The sequence below is a fragment of the Chionomys nivalis genome, chromosome 12, assembly GCF_950005125.1.
Source record: "Chionomys nivalis chromosome 12, mChiNiv1.1, whole genome shotgun sequence".
NCBI classification, from domain to species: Eukaryota; Metazoa; Chordata; class Mammalia; order Rodentia; family Cricetidae; genus Chionomys; species Chionomys nivalis.
Genome location: NC_080097.1, coordinates 22,538,680 through 22,558,566, shown reverse-complemented (window position 1 = coordinate 22,558,566; position 19,887 = coordinate 22,538,680). Strand labels below are relative to the sequence as shown.

Here is a 19,887-nt window from a genome sequence, read left to right as displayed (position 1 = left end):
TTTCCTTTCGTATTTTTCCTTGGAAATTTAGACACTTGATCTAAATAGTTAAATGTGGGGTTGCCTTATGTTAATGATTTGACTCCTTATATAAATTCAGCAATCTTCCAATTTTGATATATGTGGAAAAGGTCATTTATACTGAAATAGTTGGATCTAATACTATTGTCATTAAAGTGACTTTTAACAATTTTGATGGATTAATTTAAGTTTAAAATAATTCTGTGTTCTTATTTTTATTGAAATGCAAAACTCCAGATGAAAATAGAGGAATAATTAACGACAAATTATTAGTAACTTCATTTTTAGCATTAAAAATATTATCAAAGAAAAAAACAAAAAAAATATTAACCAAGTTGGTCATTGATATTCTTCTAATTTCCTTAGTTTTGCTCCCTTAAAATACATTAAAATGAATAGTGTATATGACATAGCTTATTATTCCGTAACTATTACAGTTTGTTAAGTGTAAACATATATTAATGTATGAATTGGACAAAGTTTTTGATAATATAGTTTTTTGATTTTTTGTTTTAGCATTTTTGACTATACTTACAATGATTATTTTTATTGCTTCACATATACAGATACCACTTTAGAATATTAAACTATTTTATATATTTTAATAATTTAGCAAGATAAAATAGATTTTTTTGTTTCTTATAATATAACAGTTTTATAAAGTATATATAATCTAATTAATAATAAAAGTAGGAAAATACAACACAAGAATTTGCATTACACAAAATTACACGTAGTCTTTTTAAAATATCATAAACTGGCATCAATATGGGAATCCAAATATTATTAACACACTCCTAAACATAAGAAAATATTTATTTCCAACCTCTTAATAAAAGAGGATTATTACTATAATGACATATGCCCCCAGTAACCCTAGATTATCTAGGATTTTTAACTTGAAGCAGTGTTGTATTTTCTGAGGACTTTTTTCTGCATCCAATGAGTAGATCATGTTATTTATGTCTTAAAAATCTGTTTATTTTGTTATCACACATGTATATCTATCTTTGTTGTACCCTTCCAGCATCTCTGCAATGAAGCAGACTTGATTTTGCTGAAGATATTTTTGATATATTCTTTAATTAAACTTGCAAGAATTTTACTGCGGACTTTTTCATCCACATTTCATCACTGACATTAGCCTGCAATTTTCTTTTTCTCGTGGGTCTTTTTCTTGCTTTAATATAAGGGTAATATTGGCTTCAAAAATGGAAATATTCATTCCTTTTCTTTTTACTAAGTAATGAGAAAATATGTTAATTTCTCTTTAAAGATTTGGTGGAATTCTGTGTCTTACTCATCTGTGTATTGGCACTTTTTATTTAGGAGACATTTTAATTAGAGCTCCCATCTTACTTAATGATATGGGTTTATTTAAGCTATGAAATGCACAGAAAAATAGATGAAGTTGCAAGCCGTCATCTTGAGTGAGAGAAAGAGAACCCAGTTCCAGAGAGAAAAACCTCACATCTTATTTTTCTTTTGGACATTTTATTTCCACAAATTAATGCATGTCATCACTCATCTGAGAAACATCTATTTGCAGTAGATGCTGATTAACACAGAAACAATTAACATTAAGAAAGGACAGGTGCAAAGAATAAGATTCATTAATGGTGCATCTCTATCACACCTTCCTTACCAAGGCTCAAGGCTAATTGACTAATAATAATCTGGAAAGAATATTGGAGACAAAGACAATGGAAGATTACAAGGAAATAGTGTTTTCTGAACACAGCAAGGAAACTGTACTTATGACCTCAAACGCACCCATATCAAACACTCACAACCACCACCAACAACAACAACAAAAACAAAAACAAAATAGGAATCAACAAGGATTTGTCATTTGTATCTCTGAACATCAGTGGTTTCAATTCCCCAATAGAATAACAGAATGAGTGCATAATCAGGATTCATCTGCTGCTGCATCCAAGAAACATGTGTCAGCATCCAAAACAGACATCATCTCCCTATAAAACCTTCGGAAAAGATATTCCAAGAAAATGGTCCTAAGAAGTAAGCTGGTTTAGCAATTTTAATATCTAGCAAATAGTCTTCAAGCCAAAACAAATCTAAAGATACTCATCAAAGAAAAATTCACCAAGACGATACTTCAAGTTCTAATATTTATGCTGCAAATAAAACACAGGGGTACTCAAGTTTTCAAAGAACCATTACTACAGTTTAACCACGTATTGATACTCCCACACTTGTATTGGGAGACTTTATTACCCCACTCTCACCAACTGACAGATCATAGCCAGATGGTTTGGGTCCAAAATACTACTAAATGTTCAAAGAAGAGTTATTGCAAATATTTGTCAAATTCTTTCACAAAATCAAAATAGAAAGAACATAGCTTAATTACTTTCATAACAGCATTATCCTGATTCCTCAAGTATATAAAGTCCCAACAATGAAGGAAAATTACAGGCTAATTTCCCTTAATCTTGTAGGTGCAAAAGTAGTCAGTAAAATATTTGAACCAAATTCAAGAACAAAACAAAAAGATCATAATCTTTGATTTGGTTTCATCAGTCCTCCTGTCTGTTTTTATGCCAATACCAGGCTGTTTTCAGTATTGTAGCTCTGGAGAAGAATTTGAAGTCAGGGATTGTGATGCATCCAGAAGTTCTTTTATTGTACAGGATTGTATTGGCTGTCCTGGGTTTTTTGCTTTTTCATATTAAGTTGAGTACTGTACTTTCGAGGTCCGTGAAGAATTTTGCTGGCATTTTGATGGTCATTACATTAAATCTATAGATTGTTTTTGGTAGGATTGCCATTTTTACTATGTTCTACCTACCCAAAAGCATAGGAAATATTTCCACTTTCTGTTGTCTTTTTCAATTTCTTACTTCAAAGATTTAAAGTTCTTGTTATATAACTCTTCCAGTTGTTTGGAAGTTAGAGTAACTCCGAGATATTTTATGCTGTTTGTGGCTATTGTGAAGGGTGATGTCTTTCTGACTTCTTTCTCAGCCCATTTATCATCTGTGTATAGGAGGGCTACTGATATTTTTAGCTAATGTTGTATCCTGTTACATTACTGAAAGTGTTTATGAGTTGTAGAAGACTGAACTAACTACTCTTGGGTCATTTTCCTTCTGTTGGTTGCCCTTGTTAAACTTTAATGTGATAGTTTCTGTTTTATCTTATAATACTTTATTTTTTGTTGTTTTGTTGTTTAGGATAGGTAAATTGAACCTGAACAGTTTAAGTCTTTTTATTTTTGCAGTACTTTGTTTAGTAATGCTGGGTATTAAACCTAGAATTTCATGTAGGCAAGGAAAACATTAACTAAATGAGCCAAATTACCTCTTTAATAGATAGATTTTTTTGTTGTACAAACAATAAAATTTTAATTTTCTGAAATGCAAAAATAAACAGACAAAATCATTTTTAAGTCTTATCTTGCTAAGTGTTCTCTTCATAATAATTTCTACTTCTGTATTTAGAATTTATAAAATAAATTTCATTAATGTTAGTGTAGCATTTCTTTGAGAATTTGAAATCATAGAGTTTCTTAGGTTTTATATTTGAAATAAATGCATAGAATGTTTGATAAAACATTGTCATAGCCCATAAATTGCAGTGAATGATTTCTGTTTTATTATACTAGAATAGGTATGATGCAAAGAAAGTATTTTAAAACTTTTATAGTGTGCAGGTTCCCAAGCATTCCCTAGAAAATTTGTGATATCATTTATTTTAAATATACCTTGGATCTGTTATTGTAAGATGATGGTTAGAGGATTCAGTCAGTGTTCACAAAACTAAGGACAACCCAGTAAGTATCACGTAGGTATAGCTGCCCCTTTTTATAAGGGTAAAAAAGCTCTTCCTTGTGTCTAGAATAATTTTCCCTATGTGTCCACCTTTCAGCTCTATCTATGCTCCCAGACAGACAAAGTGAAAAACAGACAGAAATACTGGAAGCTTCCAGTCTTCCGTTGTTTACCAGTGCTACCTTTTCATCGGATACTTTCCCAGTGTCTGCTGGACTGGCACAGCCTAGACTCCTATAGAAGAAACCAGCTTACCCATAGGAAGACTCTCTGTTTGCAGCCTGCTCGATACTCAGCCCCTCTAAGCAAGTAGATTCTCACATTACATTCTGAGTTCTATTAGCCTCCATGGAAAACAATCTAATGAAGCAAACAGTATCTTGTCTAACTAACTTGGCGATCTTCTATATATGTTAAAATAAATGAAAAAAACAGAAACAAAAGAGGTTTAATTTTCTGTCAATTCAAACTGACTTGTAACGTTTATTACAGAGACATCTGAAAGAGTCTACCTCCAGTATTTCAAGAAACAAGGAGACACTTTATATGAAAAAGAAGCGGGTTCATTAATTTTATTTCAAATATAGAAATATCTGATTCCTTTTAGATGATGCATAATTGGAAAACTTGCAATCCCAATAAGAATAGTAATGATATAATCAAAGCAAGTAGAGTTCAGAAAATTAACCCAAATGAGAGTTTTTATTACTCACAATTGAATTGGATTTTATTCTGCTATAATTTATGATTAACATTTATTTATTGACACCGAATTTATTGTTTCACTGTGACAAAGCTCAGAATTTCTAAAGCTGAAATAAATCAACCTATGCTCTGTACAAACTTTACTCCAACTTGAACTCATTTATCCCAATAAATTATAGAACAGTCACACATTCATTCTGTAAATTTCGGTCAGCAGCTGTTTTGTCCTAGTGCAAACAAAAGTCCACAATTTCTGCATATTAATTTTAGACCTCCATGTTTAAATGGACCATCTTTTCCCACTTGAATGTCTTTCTTAAACTGATCCATGTTTAGGCTACAACGGAAACATCACTATTTATTGATAGACATTATTCAGTATCTTCAGGTTACTCTGCCAATCATTTTCAAACGGTATTTTCTTGTGCTTATTCATCTACAGGTCCCCAATATTGTAATGCACATAAATTTTAGGGGAACAATTTACATCTTCTAATCTATTTCTATTAGAATAAACGGTGCTATCTTCAATTAAAGCCTTTGCATCACTCTTACCTCCCCAATCTCTCTCCTTTCATTTTAACATGAACCTTTTCCTATTAGGCTTTAATAAACATTACAAAATTTTTTGAAAACAGATTGACTGTCTATAGCTTAATTAAATATTAATCTAATGAATCAAAAGATAAAAAAAATGTTGACATCAATAATTACAGGATTTATTTGTTTATTATGCATATCATCACTGGACAGTTTCAAAAACATTCTCTCTTAAATATAGAGATATTAATTTAAAAAATTAAATGTTTTGCTCACCATGTTTGAATTGAAAATAAAAGAATAAGTAAAGTGAATGATAATTTATAAATTATTTACTCATTGGTTGTAGATAATTTATTCACAACTGAACTCTGAATATCTACTTTATCCAAAGTATTCAAAATCACTTCTCAAATTTGATACTAAATTATTATCAAAAATATTTCTAGACATTAAGAAAAATGTCTGTGATTGATCAATAAAACGTATAGTTCTAAATAGTTCATTTCAGAGTTATTTAATAGCAGGTTTACTTCTAGTCATAGTAAACTGCCAAAATTAGTCTTAGATTTGACTTGTCACTAGGAAATCTTTTACAGAATATTTTTCTGGCCTTTCCCAACACATACTTAAATCTGAACTCAATTTTTTGCTTCACTATTTTTTCATTCTGTAGTAGACCTACTTTATCTTTATTTGTTATTTAAAATAAATTTTACATTGGCTTATAAATTGTACATTAAAGTTTTTGTGAATAAATAAATACGCTCCAAACCTAATTTCTTCCTGTGAAACCATATTTAATGACAATATAACTTATCAAATTTCTGTATCTCTATAATTAATCTCCAAGCCTAAAAGTTAACAAATGGAATATTTTAGTATTAAAGCTATCATTTCCCACTATTGTATTTCCATTCCAAATTTACCTTCACTGGTCTCTTATTAAATTATCCACTGTTTTGAGGAAGATTAGTTATTTGAATTCACCACTGTGAAATCATAAGAAACAATGTAAGAATATTACTAAAATCTATCAATAAATGTTTTGATTCAGTTTGCTATATTTGTTAACGTAATTTCAGATACTAATCTTGAAACATTTCTCTGTGTACCTCTACATCAGAATCGCCTGTCTCTGCCTCCTGGGTGCTAGGATTAAAGGCATGCACCACCACATCCAGTAGGTTTGGTGGTTTTAACTTGGTTGATAAACTAGACATACAAATTTGTTAACAGGAGAGGAGGAAGAAAGTCTTGAAGTTAGAATACACAGGGAGAAGGATAAAGAGAACTCTAGATAGGCAGAGGGTCTCTGTTGGTCTGGTGAGCACTGATTTTCACTTTTGTGAAATGGGATACTAAACCCATGAAAAGCCCAAGGCAGAGCAATCCAGGATCCCACTAAACAGAGAATGACCATCACTTCTTATGCCTTGGGAATGAGATAAAATCAGCTCCAATTAAAGATTGTGCTGTATCCTCCCTCTCAGAGCAGAAACAATTTTGGTGGTTGGTCACAAGACTTTTAATACTGTGTGCAAAAAAAATCTCTATATTAACCAACTATTCAATTTATTATTCTGAACATGATAATTTCATTGTATTTTTAATAGGACATTTTCTTGTCTTTTGACATCTGTGACTGGTTTTTTGTGTGTTGTGTTAAATAAAACTAAATAAGATTAAAAAAAGAATAAACCTCAAAGTTCTTTATATATGTATACATATATAAAGAGGACCCAGGCCTAATTCCCAACACCCACATCAAGTTTCTCACAATTGCTTGTGGTTCAAATTTTAGGAGATTTAATGTCCTTCAATTTATGTGGGCATCTGCATGTTCATGATATACATAACTCATATGGCACAAAAGCAGAGAAATAGGTAGATAGATAGACAGACAGACAGACAGACAGACAAATAGATACATAGGTAGGTAGGTAGGTAGGTAGGTAGGTAGGTAGGTAGGTAGGTAGATAGGTAGATAGATAGATAGATAGATAGATAGATAGATAGATAGATAGACAGACAGAAAGGCACACTTTAAAATATTATATAGTAGACTTGTCTTATTATTAGCTGTGTGCAATGACTGTATAATTTTGTATTATTTACAATGAATAGTAACCTGTAGAAATAAATAACTTTATGTGTGTTTCATATATATATATACATATATATATAATTTATTCACTATTTGCATTAAAAGCAAAATTGAAGAGAACTTTTTATATCACCTATTTTATGTATAAATTGTTCTTTAAGCAGATAATTGGAAAAGAACTTATTGCAGGTGTGAAAATTCATTGCTTATGCCTCCTTTGCTCTTGAATAAAAATGCTTCTGATTGAAACCACTGAACTTTTAATTCATTTTTATCACCTCCATATGGAAAACACTACCAAATCAGAAAAATTGTAAATTTGTGCTCTGTGATACACTATGAAGGAAACGTTAGTATGCAATAACACAAAACTAATTAAGGATTCTTGTTTTGCATGAAGTAGCAAATGTTAGCATGTTAAATGCAGTGAAATGTTTAAGTCTCATTATTTCTTCAGAAATAGCCTACATGACAGCACTATCACAATACCACAGTTAAATATTTTGATGCTTACTAAAACTAATATTTTACAAGCATAAATTAGCAAATCTTTATATCAGTGTTGATGATTTTTGCTTTTGGTAGGACTACTTTCTGTTTTGTGAAGATCTGCATACACTACCATGTATGTGCCCACTATTGCTGTATATTTAACTCTAATCCCAATCCTCATCATCAATTTGATCATCCCCTAATTGAGTACTAACGCTCCTCTGGCATAGAGATGAATAAATTTGTGAATGACCAATGCATTGTATTTACAAATAACTATGATAGTCTTGTCAAGTGCAAATGTTGTTAGAAAAAAAGAGCAAAGGATTTCCTTCCCTTCAGGCACATTTTATTTCAAGTTGTTCAATTAAATGATAGAAGGAACAGCGATATGCTGATATTAATATGAAGGGCAGCATTTAAAGATACTGCTTTCTTATTCACATTTGGAACACTTGATTCTTTCATTTCATTAACAATGCATGCTTTGTATTAAACATTATTTTTCTTCAGTCTTATCATTTTTAAGCATACCCTTTTAATTTGTCTCACACTAATTATAAAGTAGCCATGTATTTTGCTTTTCTCATTTCACTGAGGGGAGATGGGTAAAGAATTTCAATCACTTCATATTTGCAGATTTCAGCTTTCTTTAGATTTATTCTGATCAAAGCCTTACATTTCTCTTTTGATCATCATCAGCGAAATCAGCTTCTGTGAAAACATCAAGGTGGATGCATCTTGCAAGTCAATAAGAGATTGAAATTATCCTCCCTCACAATGTTAACTTCACTAGGCATGAACTTTTTTGAAGTTTTAAAAGGTTGGATATGAAATCAGCTGCCCAAACATTTCTACTAGAAAGAAAAATTCAAGGGTATATTAGAATACAAGGTTATTCATCTTCATACTAGAGATTCTAATTAATTTGGAATGCATTAAATCCTATGCAAAGTGAGAACTTTATAACATAATAGAAGGTGTGGTTATTATGTTATAATTCTTACATTTAAGTCAAAGTTTATCAGATTGTTTGAATGAATGTCAGTTTATTTCTTACTCTGATAGAACAGGTTTTGTTTACTGTTCTCACAATGAAATATAAATCAAACTACAAACACTTCCACTTTTTATGCATTCCTCTCAATTCTTGCCCGTCCAAGTGACTAAAAGTATGAATGCAACAATCTCAGTTTAATTCGTATGACTTCCATAAAGATGATTGTTTACAGCAGAATTCACCACTGGAGAGCAGATTTTTTTCAAAGAAGAAAGGTTTATTTTGATTCTCAGATTTGGAGGCCTCAAGCCACCATCACACATCTCGCTCTGAGCCCTAGTGGCAAGGCAAAGTGTCAGGGTAAAGAGTATGTCCAGCAAAACTGTTCATTATGGCACACAAAGCAAGGAAGAAGGCGATGAGGAAGGGTTCCAGAGCAAGCCATAGGCATGAAGGATGGCCACCGGGGACATATTTCCTCCAACTGTGCCTGCCTCTGGATATTTCCACCACCTTTTATTAATGCCATCTGTTGTGAATCATCAAAGGATTACCTCACAGGTGAAGCCTGCGTGGATGGTGGATCTGATAAGCTCTTAACAATGGAAAGAGTTCTCGCCCAGTATCTATTAATTTTCAGTAGTTTCTTGGGAAGTGGTAGAACTTTGTTTTCACCTCTTCTACCTATGCATGATTTTGTCTGCTTTGAGTTTGGGCAATTTTATTCACGTTTTCACCGCTGTGTAGTCATCTAGCGACATTGCAGTAGATGTTGTTTAAGGCAGAGACTGCCAGCTATGCAGGAATAAGAGCAGGCTGAATGAAAAGCATTACGTTGGACAGCTATATCACACTTTCTCTCTCAAGATGTAGGAGCCATTGTGGAGGAAATGGAGGAAAAAAAGTGTGCATCTGAGTGAGTGGATGAATAAAAGTAAGTATACAGCAGCTTCTAGACAAAGCAGGGCAGTAGCATGCATGAACTCACAATGGCTATGACAGTTAGGTCCTACACAAGCACAAATGAGATCAAACTGCATCATCAAGAGGGGAAATAAGCACAAAGTCCCACCCATATAGGAGGAGTTTTGAAGAATTGATAGCTGTTGGGATATGGGAAATCAGCTCTCTTTCTGTGGGTAGCTTCTGGCAGTTTGACCATGTTTCATAAAAGTAAAGCCCTTTTACAAGGATTAAATATCTACGCAAAAGGAAACTGATAGGGGAAATAAGGAAAAGTGAAGGGGTTGGGTGGGTATTGGGGATGTGAGGGATAGGTGAATACGATGAAAATACACTGCATATAATTCTCCAAAAACATATAAAAGGATGTACATGAAAAGAGACAAACTCAGTACGCCGAGGGAAAAAAAGAGATATTGAGATATTCTTTCAAGAGAAAACACATCTTTGGATTTTTCTTCAGATCAGAAGATCATGAAAATCATTTGGCTCTCCAGAAAACCTTACGGTGCTATGAAATTTCTTTGTCATTTATTCTACACATAGACTATTTGTCTCCCAGTATTTACCTATGTATTAGCATATATTTAAAATTTCAAAGAATAAAATGAGTGCATATTAACATGAGATAAATCTAAAGGTCAGGATTAGCTTGTATCTTTTATTTTTATAATGGGAAGTGTTACAAGTGACTGTTCACTGAAAGCTGATTTGGCTGCTCATTTTTGTTATTTTCCATTCCCTAAATTCTCACCTTTTACTTATCTCTCTGACTTCTCAACTGATTTGGAAAAGAGAATGGTACTTATGCAGAATGTAGTAAATTGGAAAGTTGTTTAATGGTTCAGAAATCTCTCATAGATGACTGGATTGAGAATAACACATTCATTATTATTTATGACTCTATTTCCAGGTCTGTATAAGTCAGTTTATTGAATTCACTGAATGAGCTGGGGTTTTTTTTCATGTTTAGGAAGCAAAATGGACATGTGAACTTGTGGAGGTAGACTCCTATAAATGAAAGAGAGTCAATGCTTTTAAATAAAAGATTGTATAAAACACATTTCATTTAGGATAATTTATTCTAATTGAAAATGTGTGTTTTCTATATCTGTAATTTAAAGAATTCTACAACTTTAAAACAATAATCTGGCCTTTTATGAGGGTCATAATCTGCAATCTGTGTTTTTTTCCCATAAATTTGTCATATACATTAACAACGATCTTCAGAATACCAGGGAATACAAGAGTTAGAATGCCAGAGTTAGGGATAGTTTTATATTTCTCTTGGTGAGTGTGTGTGTGTGTTTGTGTGTTATCTTGTTTCCTATTTGACATGTAGTTTGACTACTTAAACTGTACACCATCATTTCTACTCTGAATATCAAGATACCTTCAACATGGGCCAAATGCCATGGTATAAATTCAAGGGATCAGTGGCTTTTGAAATTATTTTAAACTTTACTTGTATAGACTTTGAGATATTGTTTAAGAATTAATATCTCCACAGATCCAGAGAGGGTAACAAGGAGGGCTCAAAAGGGTATGAGAATCTACCCAGGAAGGAAAAACAGAATAGATTGTGTGGATAGACTAGAGGAAGGTGGGGATTGGAGCAGGAGGGATCATGTAGGGAGTAGAGGAGGGATGAGGGAGAGAGTACTGGTAGAGATGACTAAAATTTGGGGGCACTGCTGGGGCAATGTTGAAACCTAGTTCAGTTGGAACACGCTGGAATATGTGATAATGACCCTAGTTAAGTTTTCTAGAAATGGGACATACAGGGCATAAACTTGCCATCATCAATAACCAGGCAAGGCTTCCAATTGTGGGACCGGGGCACTAACCCAGCCACAAAAGATTTGACCTACAATCTGTCCTTCCTGCAAGATGTGCTGGGGAAATGGAGGCACAGAACTTGTGAGAATGGCCAACCAATTAGGCCCATGCCAAATGGAAGCCTATGAATCCTGTGCCAGGATGGCCAGGAGCCAGAGGCAGTGTGGCATAGAGACCCAGGGTATAACCAAATACAACTGGAAAAAAATCCAATGAAGTGATATCTAATGACATTCTGCTATACATGTAGAAATATGTTTAACAAAATTTATGTCAGAAAAGCATCTTGCAGAACTGATAGGAGCAGATACAGAGCTCCAGTAAGAAATATCAGTGGGAGCCAGTGGAACCCCAGAGAAGAGGGGGGGAAGGATTGTAGGAACCAGAGGATTCAAGGGCACCAAAGGAGCATGGCCCTCAGAATCAATTAAGCAGGCCTTTTAGGGGCTCAGAGAGACTGAAGTGCCAATCATAGAACCTCTATGAGTCTGCTCTATGTCCTCTGCATATATGTTATGGTTGTGTAGCTTCATATTCTTGTGAGGTTCCTAAGAGAGGGAAAGGGGAATGTCTCTGTGTCAGTTTGAATGCCATTGGTTCCATAATCTCATAGGGAGTGGTACTACTAGGAGGTGTGGCTTTGTGAAGTGGGTATGGCCTTACTGGAGAAAGTGTGTTACTGTGGGTGTGGGCTTAGGGTTTTCCTACGCTCAGGATACTGTCCAGTGTGCCAGTCAAGTTCCAGTAGCATGCATATCAAGATGTCACCCGTACTACCTCCGCCTGAACTCTGCCATGCACCTCACCACGATGATAATGGACTGAACCTCTGAAACTACTGAGACTCTCCATTCAAATGCTTTCCTTGTTAGAGTTGTTTTGGTCATGGTATCTCTTCACAGCAATAAAATCCCAACTAAGTGTGTCACTGACTCATTTGCCTGCTATTTGGACCCGTTTCCTCCTACTGTATTATCTATCTGGTCCAGTTTTGATATGAGTGTTTGTGCCTGGTGTTATTGTAACCTTTTATGATGTATTCAATTGATATCCCTTGAGGCCTGCTCTTTACTGAAGGGAAGTGGAGGAGAAGTGGATCTGGAAGAGAGTGGAGATGAAAAGGAAGAGAAAGGATGAAGAAAAAAAATTTCAATGGGAATGTAATGTATGAGAGAAGAATTTTTAAGGAGAGAGAAAAAGAATCAGTATCTCAAAATCTGGTTCAAATATTTGGGAGTTATTACCTTGATGTTATTATAAATTTGAGTTCACTTGCACTCTAGAGATGTAAACTGCAATCTGATAATAGCAAATCTTGAGTTATTGCCACTATTTTCAAATTTATTGCATGAATATATCCCCCATTATTTTAGAATCATAATAAAAATTGATGTTTATATAGAAAACACTATTAGCACATATTAGAAAATGGAATCACTTATTTCCTTTATTATCTGTAGCATGTTTCATTGTTTTTGTTAGCATATAAAACATTGGTTTTCCTTATTATACCTCAATTGGCATATTTTAATTTTCCCTAACTCTTCTTTCCCACCACTCTCCTCCCTTTCCCCTTTATCTCTTCATGATTCTTTTCTTCTCCAACTCATCTCCACTTCTTCCTTTATGTCTCATACATGTCACTTACTTTTTGTTAGATATTTTTTATGTGACAACATTTATTAAGTACATTTTAAATGACAAAGATATAAATAAATATTTTAATTTTAGACTATTATTGAAATAACATCTTCTATTTGGGCCACCTGTAAGCATTTTCCATTTAATTATGATAATACTATGTATTCTTTTTTTATGATGTTTATTTGCACTTTTTCAGCCTGTTGTCTTCCAAAACATATGGTATTAATAATAGATAATATTTATTAAATATTTACTTTGTGTCAGGTAATGATCCAAGTGTTTCATTCACATGCATGCATGCACACACACACACATGCATGTATATGTGTACTCAGTTGATCCTTGTAGGACAATACTGTGAAGTAAGTATTGTTAGGCAATGTTTTAGATGAGAAAACTAAAGTACAGAAGAGAAAATTTTAATAACTTCCCTACTCTAGTAAGCTAGTAAGTTGTAGAGCCAGAAACTCTAACCCCAGGATATCACTTTGTGGCTCAAGTAGGAATAATTCTGATGGAAACGGGATGAAAATAATTGATTCAAAAGAATGATAAGATTGTTTTGTCATGGTTTGCTGACTTGAATTCAGACAAAGTGACATATTCAGACAAGAAAAAATACACCCCGCCCCCGCCACCACATCCTTGGTTTCTTGAGACAGGATCTTGCTGTGTAGCCCATGCTTGAGCTAGCTTTGAACTCATAGGGTGTCTCTGAATACACTGAATTCCACTGCTTCGTGTTTCTGAGTGCTATACTTGTAGGTGAGTAATGAGTCTTATTTTCCAACTGTTTAGACCCTAAACAAGGAAGATTACTAATTACACAGGCAACTACAAGCCCTAAAACCCCAGAGCACATACACACAAGGCACACCCACCTTGTGTATGACTACACAGAATGATCTAAAAATTCCTATCTCTTCGTGGTGTGTTTAGAGTTGAACCATTTTCTTTATAAACTTTTCTATTTTTGATGAATATTTATTCAAATAAATATGAACTATTTTTACAAGTAGAAAACAATTAGCCAAAATCAACTTTCTCTGATGACCATTAAACAGGGCAAAGCTGGGGATGCATTTCCAGAGGAAATCATGAGCTAGGCTTTGGATATGTAGTCTAAGAAAATTGAAGACAGGGCTATGAAATCATTTCTCTAATTATGATTACACATAATGTGGATGAGATTCAAGGCCAGCCTGGGCTAAATAGTGACAATTTAGAGACAAGTATAGCGGCAAATACTATGTATTCTTATCTCCTCTGATAGTCATTAATATTCTTGCTCTCTTTATAGCCAGTTAAGTTTATATAAATTGGACCACTGCTGTCATTAGGTTATGTACAATAAATACAGAAAGTGCCTATTCTGGAAGACATTTGCTGAGGAAGGACTTTAGCGAACTTCAGACTGGGCGACTTAATGTTTTCCAGGCTAAGCTTCCAAACATGGTCTGACTAAAAAAGAAAGGGAATCTAACCCATTTAAATAGTTTCTTTTGCCAGCAGATGCTATTAGATGTTCTGCCAGTGGGGAGCTACTCATCCAACCTGTAAGGTTGTTACCTTATTTAGGTGTTTCCTCTCTCCAGGTCCCTGTCATGAATGTGGGTTTCTGTCACCCGTTCTTTCCACTCTTTGGCTAGTGGCCCATACATAGCATTAACTGTTCTGTTTTCCAGGCAATCTTGATATGAACCCTGGGGTTGTGATGAGAGCAACTGTTTGCCATGTTGGTATAGTGCGACTGTGTTCTTTAGAGTTAACTTGCTATTTCTCAAACCTTCCTCATTTAAATTTGTTACAGATCATTTTCTTTTATTGTAAACATTTCCTGACGAAATTTAACTCTGCATGCATGCTTGTGCTTGAGTTTTATTTCTTACTGAAGGTATAATGCTAAATTTTCCCCATGCAGAGACATTTTCTGGTCATTTATTTTTGCTAATTTTGGAGACTGCAGAAATGCTTCAGTCAAAAAGTGTCTGCAGCACAACTTGAAGACCGCATTTTGATATTCAAAACCCAATAAAAATGGTATGATTCTGTTCATTTGTAACATTACAGTGTGAGAGGCACAGAAATCAGGTCCCCAGAACTCACTGATTATAAAGAGGCATGTGAGACCTCCAAATTCATTGAGAGACCCTGTCCCAAAAAGTAATGTAGAGAGAATTGGAGGTAAATATCCAAAGTCAATGCCTGTACATCACACCTTTGCACATACACTTGTACTGATAAATGCACATATATTATATTACAAACAACCCCCCCACACACACACAATCGCTATAAGAAACCATTCATCTTTCTAGAATCCATACAGAACATTCTAAAGATTTTAATGATTTTTCTTTCATAAAAATTCTTCACTATTCCTCTTAGATTTCTATAATTATATTGCATCCTATTTTAATTTAATCATACCATGCACAATATATATGATTAAATATTAAATTCTCTTTAAAGTTTAATTGAGAAAAGTAATTGGTCTTGCACCGTGTGGCCTCTTGGTAAGTGCTATCTATAATTTTTTAATATACACAGAAATGCTTATTATACAATTTAACTTTTAAGTTAATTTGCATTTCTTGAACTGGATTTTGTTTTGCTGATTTACCACACTAGAAAAAAAATGAATTTTTTTAAACATAGCTTTTAAAATTTATTGGTAGTGGTGCTAGAGATGAACTCTGGGTTTTTCACAAAATTGTGAGTACATGTTTCGTTCTACATATTACCTGAGATATTAGGAATGCATTCATAAATCTGTATGCCTTGTAAGTTGCATTAGTTAGGATCATATTATCTCAAGAAAATTCCTCAAAGTGAGATGCTCTACTGCCACTACTTGCTTACTTTCAAACTCATGAATCTTTTTCCTCCTTAGTTTTCATTATAACAATATGTAGATATGAGAATAGCCTTTTACATCTTTCTTTTATATTGACGGTTTGCACAAGTGTGGCTTTTGCACATTGCCATTTGATTAGTGTAGCTGGTATAAATGGAATATGGAAATAATACTGCTGTATCCTCTGCGTAATCAAAAAGTTTAGTGGAGCCAGAGAAAATTGAGACTTGGAGAAAAATTAAATCAAATGAGTAAATTAGGAATACTTATTGAAAACTATGTAAAAAATAGCTAGTTTTAGTATTTTAGTTTATGTATGTACATCTTAAGTTCAAGGCCAATGATTTCCAGTAAAAACTTTTTTTCATATTTATATATGGAAAGTTTGGGTTGTTTAAGATGCAGTAGGACAATACATTAAGATGCAAAGATCTCTGTTTTGTGCTCTGGGGAAAAGGTGCAAATGTACCCCATGAGAGGACAGTGGAGAAAGTAAAACAATTACATTAGAATATGCTGTAGAGTAGAGCCAGACTTGTTAAGAGACTGAGTGCTCAATACCATGCCAGGATTTTAGGGAGGGTTCTTACTTTTATTCATGAGAAACTAGATAATTGGTACGATCTTTGGTAAGATTGAAAATAAAAGTTTTAGGAGACTGTAATACCCCATTTGGGGTGTGTGAAATTCCAGAAGGTTAATGGAAGCAGAGGTGAAGTTTTAGTAGTTAAACGGACAGATAATGCTATCTTTCAGTAATCTTAGCACATTGATCACAATATAGTATTTATTGGTAGGTTAAATATAGCATCCAGAAAGAGAAATATATGCTATTCTCTATGGAGAAACTCTGAGAGTCTGAGGAAGTGCAACTTCAGTAAGTAGTGATCATTAACGATGGTTAACTATTGATTAATTAATTAATAATTAAACAATTATGAAAAACAAAACCTGCAAAAAATCCTAGAAAGATGTCAATAAAATTATTTTGGTCCCAATCTTGAAAATCATTTGTTTCATTTCCCTTTGTAAAACAATTTGGATGTGTAATATGATAGGCAGTGGCTGCAGATAACGATGTCCTTTATGAAGTACTTTACGAAGGTAAAATTAAAGTAACATATCAGCATTATATTTTTTATAGAAAGTGAGTTTAAGTATTAAATGTAAAGAAGCAGACATAAACACATATCTTCCTTAAGAATCAATAAGCTTGCTTATTATGGATTACTGAGTGACAATTATAAGGTCTTGAAATGATAGTATTGCCAGTTCTAATGCATGAAGTAAAAACCTATCTGCAGATGCTTAGACTCTTGAAATAATTTTGTAATAAGATGTGATTTCTTTAATAGATTTTTAGGTAAATTCTGTATAAGTGTATATATTTTTTCTTTTTATATTTATGTTTGAGTGTCATCATATGAGTTTATATGCAATATGTACATGGGGGTGCTCTTTCGGGGTAGGAAGGGTTGACAGATACTTCTGAGCTGAAGTTACAGTTGTGAACCACATGATGTGGGTTCTAGAATCTGAACCCAAGTCCTCTGAAAGATTAATGACTTTTGATCACCAACTATCTCTCTAGTCCTCAGAACCTCACTTTAAAGCCAGTAATCAAAAAAGTTCTTCCTAAAATTAACCTCTATATGTTTTTTTAATGCCCAAATGATGGAGGCGCCCGACGTGGTAGCAGCAATTTCTCGGTTCTACTCTGCCTGCTAGAGGCAAGCAAGCGCTCTCATCTAAGAGAGGCTTCCTGACTCAGCTTTAGCTGCAAAATCCTGCAGCTCATTAAGAGGTCCTGCCACGAAACACTTAAATGGTATTGATAAAAGCTGACTGCATACTTGTTTGTTTTCAGCCGTAGCAGGAAAAAAGTTGTGCTGTTTTAAAGTGCTGTCGTTCTGGTCTGTCCTGCCAGGGCAAACTCTGACTGTTTGAGGCAGGAGGGCTGACTACAAAGAGAGGACTTGAATGTTGTCTGTGGATATAGTATTGCAGCTTGTTTGCTGGCAAGGACCTTGAAACGCCACAGAGTTGTGGTGATAAACATGGCTACAGCAGGTACCTCCGCCATGAGGCTGGAAAGCTAAGGAATGGGCTGAATCTAACTGGCAAAGCCACGGCTTTAATCCTACCCATATTGCTCAGTAATTTAAAGGCTTGTGTGGTCAGAAAAAGAGATACAGTAAAGAGAGATTCAAAGACAAAGAAAACCTTTAAATGATATACAGTGTGTTTAAAAATATATGCAGGCTGAAAGTTAAAGTTCCTAAAAGTAAAATAAGGAAGAAAGAGAGTAGTTGGGTGTGGTAGTACACACCTTTAATCCCCAACACTTGGAAGGCAGAGGGAGATTGACCTGAGACTTCAAGGTGTGGTAGCACATGCCTTTAATCCCAGTGCCTAGAAGGTAGAGACAAACTGATCTCTGAGAGTTCAAGGACAGCCTGGTCTAAAGAGTTATTCCAGGACGAAGATATACAGAAAATATAAAATAAAAGTAAAAGTAAATGAAATAGAGGTTAAAATAAAGCTGCACAAAGATGGAAAATACAGTGAGAATCTTGATACTGTATGCTATTATGCTCTCTTTGAATTGTTTGAATGCTGAGGAAGGAGCAACAGCTGCTAAAAGATATTTGTTTATAAATGTTGCTGAACTAATCCAAGATAGATATTTTCAAAATACCTTGACTTCAGAATTTGGATCTAAGGATATGATACTTTGGAAAAGAGTTTCTTCTTTTGTTTTCACAGACGATGAGATCCTGTGTATTGCTTCTATCCCAATATGGTATGATAGACCACGTCCTCCCGAAAGGTTGCTGTGAACACCCTCAAAAAATTACTTTGCTCAACTGCAGACTGAGATGAACCTAGCACACAGGTTATACCCTGAAATATCTGATTAACAGCGCCCCCATTCAGCAGGAAGCAGTTTGGAGAGAAAAAACTGCGCCCATGTTCCCATATATTGTTTATAAATGTTCTTTTACATTTAAAGGGGGAGATGATATAGATGTGAATAATTTGCATTGATATGAATCTTGGTTTACTGATATTAATTTAAGGTCAATTTTATTATATGTATATGTATTTCTGATATTGATTAAGGTATTGTGATTGTGTAGTTCACTTAAAAATGTAATGTCTATAGGTTGTTAATGGATAATTATCAATAATAGTCAAGTTTGTAGTCATGTTAGTTAGATTTTCTAGATGTGCATGCATATATTTCAGATAGGCATTCATCATATCTTTCAAAGGCTAGAGAATATGGTATTTTAAATGTTTTAATAACTTAGGGTTTTTCATGACAATGAGACACTCTGCTCCTGGCAGCACCAATCTACTTCAAGAAGAAGATGGGCATCGAAGAGGATCCTTATGGAGTTTGATAGCCATTTGGGCAAGAAACTGCTCTTGCCTGGACTATTTTATAAACTGGACACAAAGAACCCGCAGAGAGAGGACTGCTGAACTTGCCTAAAGGTGAGATGATCTTTCGGGGTTCCTGATTCATGAAAGAGTCTGCGAGACATTCTGCAGGACACAGCAGATAGTGACTGAACTGCCTTTAAATTTCCTGCTTCATGGAAACATCTCTGGATACTATGGACCTTTAGGCCGAAGATGGATGCCCCAACGGTACAGAGGAACTTTGGGTGACTGTCCAGGCAGTGAGATGTCTCTGTCGTTTCTAGAGTTTAGAAGTTGCTTACTTTTTGTTTGCTTAGGTAATATTGTATTCTTCTGGAGTCTTTGATGGAGTTGAATAATAGATAGATAGTTATAGTTTTCCTTAGTTATGATAAAGATAAAATAGATGTAAATATTGTAATTTTTACTTGATAACTGTTTTGTTATATGTAATTTTGCTATGTTAAAATTAAAGCCTTCCTTTTTTTTTTTTTTG

General features: G+C 34.0%; 1 protein-coding gene across 1 annotated transcript in view; it reads right to left on the bottom strand.

Annotated features, from left to right (window-relative positions):
* The window catches only part of Klhl1 (kelch like family member 1), a 232,484-nt gene that overhangs the window by 62,371 nt on the left and 150,226 nt on the right, over nucleotides 1-19,887 (bottom strand). The window lies entirely within an intron of this gene.